This window comes from Triticum dicoccoides, chromosome 2A (assembly GCF_002162155.2).
Source record: "Triticum dicoccoides isolate Atlit2015 ecotype Zavitan chromosome 2A, WEW_v2.0, whole genome shotgun sequence".
NCBI lineage: Eukaryota > Viridiplantae > Streptophyta > Magnoliopsida > Poales > Poaceae > Triticum > Triticum dicoccoides.
This window is the reverse complement of record NC_041382.1, coordinates 335205277-335211424: the sequence shown is the minus strand read 5'-3', so window position 1 is coordinate 335211424 and position 6148 is coordinate 335205277. Positions and strand designations below refer to the sequence as shown.

At 45.1% G+C, this 6148-nt stretch overlaps 1 long non-coding RNA gene across 1 annotated transcript; it reads left to right on the top strand.

Moving 5' to 3' along the window:
* The first annotated feature begins 2144 nt into the window (after positions 1-2144).
* Positions 2145-5376, top strand: LOC119354525. The gene is made up of 2 exons (XR_005171017.1): positions 2145-2593; positions 5159-5376. It is a non-coding gene; the product is annotated as an uncharacterized LOC119354525 (long non-coding RNA).
* The last annotated feature ends 772 nt before the right edge of the window (positions 5377-6148 follow it).

The window sequence follows — 6148 nt, the reverse complement described above, 5'->3', positions numbered from 1 at the left end:
AGGTGTGAGTTGTTCCTAGGGCTGGAAAAAAGCTCGAAGCTCGTGAGCTAAACGAGTAGCTCGTGACTCGGCTCGAATCGACTCGAACTCGAAGAATAACGAGTCAAGCCAAGCTTTAGTTTAAGATCGTTTATACACCAAGTTAAACGACTCAATCTCGTGAGTACTCGTGTAACTCGTTAGGCTCGATACAAAAGATCAGCCACTCCAATACAAAAAAAGATCAGCCACTCAGCACCCTATGTCCTAGGCGCACTACACAAGGCCTAGCCGTTGAAGGCCCAACCGCCTAGGAGACTCATGCGTTACAAGGAAATTACTATTGTTAGTGATATATATGTTTAATATATACATAATCATTTCTATAATATTTGATGCTTTTATGTTCATATCTTTAACGAGCTTGATAAGCTAAACGAGCTAGCTCGCGAGTTATACAAGTTGAGCCAATCTTGGATTTGACCTCGTTATAATAACGAGTCAAGTCGAGCTAGCTCGTTAACGAAACAAGCTCTAGCGAGTCGAGCCGAGCTGGCTCGACTTGGCTTGGCTCGAATTCCAGCCCTAGTTGTTCCCTTAGGACCTTAGGGTCCATAGAAGTAGGTAGATGGCATCCTCTCTCTCTTCTTATTCTTCTATACTATGTCCCCATGAGCTGCCTCACATGATTGGGATCCTCATCTAATGTAATCGGTGGTGTGTTTGTTGGGATATGATGAAGTGTCACTTTATGATTATATTGCTCATTCAAATCAGTTGAATGTTTTGAAGTTTGTTGTATGATTGAATAGCTTTGTATGCTCTACGATCTATTTATCTACTTTGGTCAAGTTTGATCGGTAGATATTCAAAGGGAGTGGTGCATTATAGTGGGTTCTAATCTTGCGGTGATCTATACCAATGAGGGAAAGGTCCAATACACATATTGTATTATTGCCACTATTGGGAAACGTAGTAGAAAACAAAAAATATTGGCCTACGGTCTCCCAGGATTACTATGAAGATGTGATAAACGGTTTGGATCAGATCATTGCCGACTCCGAGTTGTAGTGCAAGAAGACGAATTTATCATTCCACACATGCATACGACTTTTCATTGAATCGCACATTCCAAGATCATAATATAGTAAAGAATATTATTCTATTGATCTTCTTCGCATCGTACAAGATTTTACTATGATCATTTCCAGAAATATCGATATCGGTGATTATGATCATTCATACAAGTTTTCTTCTACGATATGAGTTTTCCACGTAATGTCTATATGAGATTATACCATGAATGATCATAGTCACGGATATAAATATTCCAATTTAATCACTGCCCAACTATAACTTACTCACCACACCACACTGTTATGCTTATGAGAGATGCCACTTGTGAACCTATGTCCCTGGTGTCAGTGTGAAAACCGGCACACCTCGGGATAGGGGGGCCCAAGCTGTGGATCTTGGACAGATGGTAACATGAACAGTGAGATGATGTTTTACCCAGGTTCGGGTCCTCTTGATGGAGGTAAAACCCTATGTCCTACTCTTGTTTATATTGATGGAGATGTATTGATTACAGAGTTGATCTACCTCGAAATCGTAAGTTGTGGTCTAACTCTAGGGTTAGGTGAATGAGATTGTGTTAATGTCCCCTCTACGGGCTAAATCCTATGACTTTGTAACATCCTGATAGTTTAGCTACAGTGGTCGCATGCTAGTGTTGCCATGTCACCATGTTTTGCTAAGCTAAATGGCCTTTAAAAAAATTCAAAGTCAAATTATTATTTCTTCAAACGGTAAAAATAAAATGCTCGCATTATTCTTTAAATTCCCCTCATCATTTGTCATGTTGAAACCAACATCATTTGACTAACCAAATAATCCCTAGAAAATTAATAAATGCTCCAATTACAAATAAAATGCCCTTTTCAAAATAAACAATTATATAAACATTTCCAAATAAAAATGAGACCTTGTGTGTAGCATCCAAAATATTGTATTTGATATATATGTGAGGTATCATGTAGAACTAAATTTGTTTGGACACTTAGATAAATAGAAAATAGTAGCTATCTTTTTGCAGAAAAGGAAAAAACTGAAATTGAACTGTGCACTTTTGGCCCACTATGAACATGAGCTAGCCAGCTCAACCCACCTGGCTTATCCCTATGTCTCAAAAAAACCTAGCTTATCCCTAACTTCCCGCTGCAGGAGGCACAGCCTATGCGTGGCAGCCATCCGGCGGTGCCATGGCCGGATGGCCGACGCCTGGCTCTACAGGGGCGTCTGGGAGGGGATAACGGTGTCTCCCTCGACCCTAAACGAACCCTAGCCACCCCCCTCCTTATGCCCCCCTCGCTTGAACTCGAGCTCGACCGAACCGCAACCGTCATGGCCGACCTCGCCCGTATGCTCTTCGTCGTCCCTGCGCCCTAGGAGTTGTCCATGAGCTCCGTCGTCGAATGCTACGCCCCCTACGCCAACGAACACGAGCCGGCCTCCACTACAGAGCCAGATCACCGTCTTCTTCAACTTTCGGCCGCCGTGATGTCGTCGTCACCACTGCATCCCCGGCTTCCTCGATCTCACCTACAGCTTCCCCGTGAGCTCCTCTGTCGATTCCCCTCTTCCCCCTCTTCGTTTCGTGGTCGTAGCCGTCGCCTTGTGCTCGTCATTGGTCACACATGTGTTGTACCCGCACTCGCTACGCCCGGGCCATGCCCAGCCCGCACGTTGGGCTCCCCTGGCTGCGCCTTGCTCCGAGCGCCGCGCCAAAACCAATTCCCCGCGTGCGCGTGGCCACGCCTCCTCCCCTACCTGCGCTGCTTCCACTTCCGCTAGCAGCCGCTGCTTGCTCTGCCTAGAACTGCTGTTCTTGATGCCTCTAGCGCCGCCGTCGTTGTTGCTGCTTGTTGTTTCTACTGCATGTCGCTGCTGATTACTTGCTGCTACTGCTGCTGCTGCTGCTTAGCTACTAGCCTCCGACTATTGCTTGCTTGCCGCTCCTCCTGCTACTTTTGCCGCTGCTTTGCTTTGTGCTGCGGCTGCTCTTTTGCGTTGGCTGTTGATGCTACCTGCTGCTGCCTGTTGTTGCCATTTGCTGTTGCTCTTGGCCAGGGCAGAGCGCCCATGTGTTGTGCGTGAGTGTGCACAGCCGTGAGGCATGGCTGACCAATGGCCGCCCTAGTTAATTAGTGGTAGGTTAGATTAGGAGATAAACTAGCATATGCCAAGTGGGCTCTTGTACATAATTAGTTTAGTTAATTAGGTGGGTTTATTTCTGTTATTAGGTGTAGCCTATGACAAGTGGACCCAGACTAATTAATCTAATTAACTAGAATATTTTAGTTGCTTCCTATGATATGTGGGCCACACACTACTCATTTGACTAGTCAGGTTGACTTGGTCAACTCGATTTAAAATAAATCCAAATTTTTAGAAACTGTTTTAAACTTTAAAAATTCATATAAAATAAACTGTAACTTCAATGAAAAGAATTTATATATGAAAAATGATCACAAAAATAATGGTGAATCCGAATACGCCATCCACATACCGGTCACATGCCCCTAACACTGCAAACATGGAACCGTCCCCTCCGATTCATCTGTCCGAAAATGCCCAACACCGGAAATACTTTCTCAAATCTTTTTCCCCTTTGCCAGTAGCACCTAGTATTGTGTTAGGTCACCCCTAGCACCACGTATTGCCATGTTATGCTTTATGATGCTTTGATTGCTCTGTTATTTATTGTGTTCCCCCTCTGTTACTTCTTTCCGGTAGACCCCGAGACCGCTGCCGATACCCCTGTGATCGACTACATTGACGACGACCCCTCCTTGCCATAGCAACTAGGCAAAGCCAACCCCCCTTGTTCATCCTGATATCGCATATTCCTTCTCTCTACTGCTTGCATTAGAGTAGTGTAGCATGTTACTGCTTTTAGTTAATCCTATTCTGCTGCATAGCCTGTATTTGCTATTATTATTATTACCTTTACCTACAATCCTAAATGCTTAGTATAGGATGCTAGTTTATCATCAGTGGCCCTACATTCTTGTCCGTCTGCCATGCTATACTATCAGGCCATGATCACTCGGGAGGCGATCACGGGTATATACTTACATACATATTGTATGATACATGTGGTGACTAAAGTCGGGTTGGCTCGTAGAGTACCGCGAGTGATTCACGGATTGGGGGCTGAAAGGACATTTGTCCCGACGGCCCTCTGGATGGATCTTTGTGGTGGAGCGATAGGGCAGGTTGAGACCACCTAGGTGAGAGGTGGGCCTGGCCCCTAGTCGGCGTCCATGGTAACTTCAAAATGACACGCTTAACAAGATCTTGGTATTTGATCTGAGTCTGGCTACGAGCCTATATGCACTAACCAACTACACGGGAACAGATATGGGCACTCGGCATCGTGGTATCAGCTGAAGCCTTCTTAACATTAGCGACTGAGCGGCGCGTGCCGCATTGGACTGGAACGCCTGCTCTTGTATTAGGGAGGCTAGGTCCGCTTCTGGCCGCCCTTGCAACGTGTAGGTGTGCAATGGGCGATGGGCCCAGTCCCCGGCGTGCTTAGGGTTTAGACCGGCATGCTGACCTCTCTGTTGTGCCTAGATAGGGCTGCGACGTGTTGATCTTCTGAGGCCAGGTATAACCCAGGAAAGTGTGCCCGGCCAGAGGGATCGAGCGTGTTGAGTAATGTGGTGCACCCCTGCAGGTAAGTTTATCTATTCGAATAGCCGTGTCCCTAAAAGGACGACCCGGAGTTGTACCTCGACCTTATGACAACTAGAACCGGATACTTAATAAAACACACCCTTTCAAGTGCCAGATACAACCAGATGATCGCTCTCTCACAGGGCGACGAGGAGAGGATCGCCAGGTAGCTTTTATGCTATACGATGATACTTGGTGAACTTACCAGCTACTCTCTTCTATATACTTCAAGATAGAGGCTGCCAGAAGCGTAGTCTTTGATAGGACTAGCTATCCCCCTCTTATTCTGGCATTTTGCAGTTCAGTCCACAGATACTACCCATTTCATTGACACCAATGCATATGTAGTGTAGATCGTTGCTTGTGAGTACTTTGGATGAGTACTCACGGTTGCTTTGATCCTCTTTTTCCCCTTTATATACCTGGTTGTTGCGAGCAGATGTTGGAGCCCAGGAGCCAGACGCCATCGACGATGATGCCTACTACACCGAAGGTGCCTACTACTACGTGCAGGCCACCGCCGACGACGACCAGGAGTAGTTTAGGAGGATCGCGGGCACGAGACCTGCGCCTCTTTTAATCTGTATCCTAGTTTGTGCTAGCCATCTTATGGCAACTTGTTTAACTTATGTCTGTACTCAGATAGTATTGCTTCCACTGACTCGTCTATGATCAAGCACTTGTTTTCTATCCCTCGAGGCCCTTGGCTTGTATTATAATGCTTGTATGACTTATTTATTTTTAGAGTTGTGCTGTGATATCTTCACGTGAGTCCCTGATCTTGATCATACACGTTTCCGTGTATGATTAGTTGATAACCCACAAGTATAGGGGATCACAACAGTTTTTGTGGGTAGAGTATTCAATCCAAATTTATTGATTCGACACAAGGTGTGCCAAAGAATATTCTTGAGTATTAGCTGCTGAGTTTTCAACTCGACCACACCCGAAAGACTTAATATCTGCAGAAAAGTATTTAGTAGCAAAGTAGTATGGAAGTAACGATGACGGTGGCAAAAGTAATAGTAGCAGTTTTGTAGCAATCATAAAAGTGGCAACGGAAAAGTAGCTAAGAAAAGATCAATATGTGAAAAGCTCGTAGGCAATGGATCCATGATGGATAATTATGTCGGATGGCATTCATAATGCAACGCTTATTACATAGGGTGACACAGAACTAGCTCCAGTTCATCAATGTAATGTAGGCATGTATTTCGAATATAGTCATACGTGCTTATAGAAAAGAACTTGCATGCCATTTTTTGTCCTACCCTCCCGTGGCAGTGGGGGCCTATTGGAAACTAAGGGGTATTAAGGCCTCCTTTTAATAGAGTACCGGACCAAAGCATTAGCACTTAGTGAATACATGAACTCCTCAAACTACGATCATCACCGGGAGTGGTCTAGACTATTGTCACTCCGGGGTTGC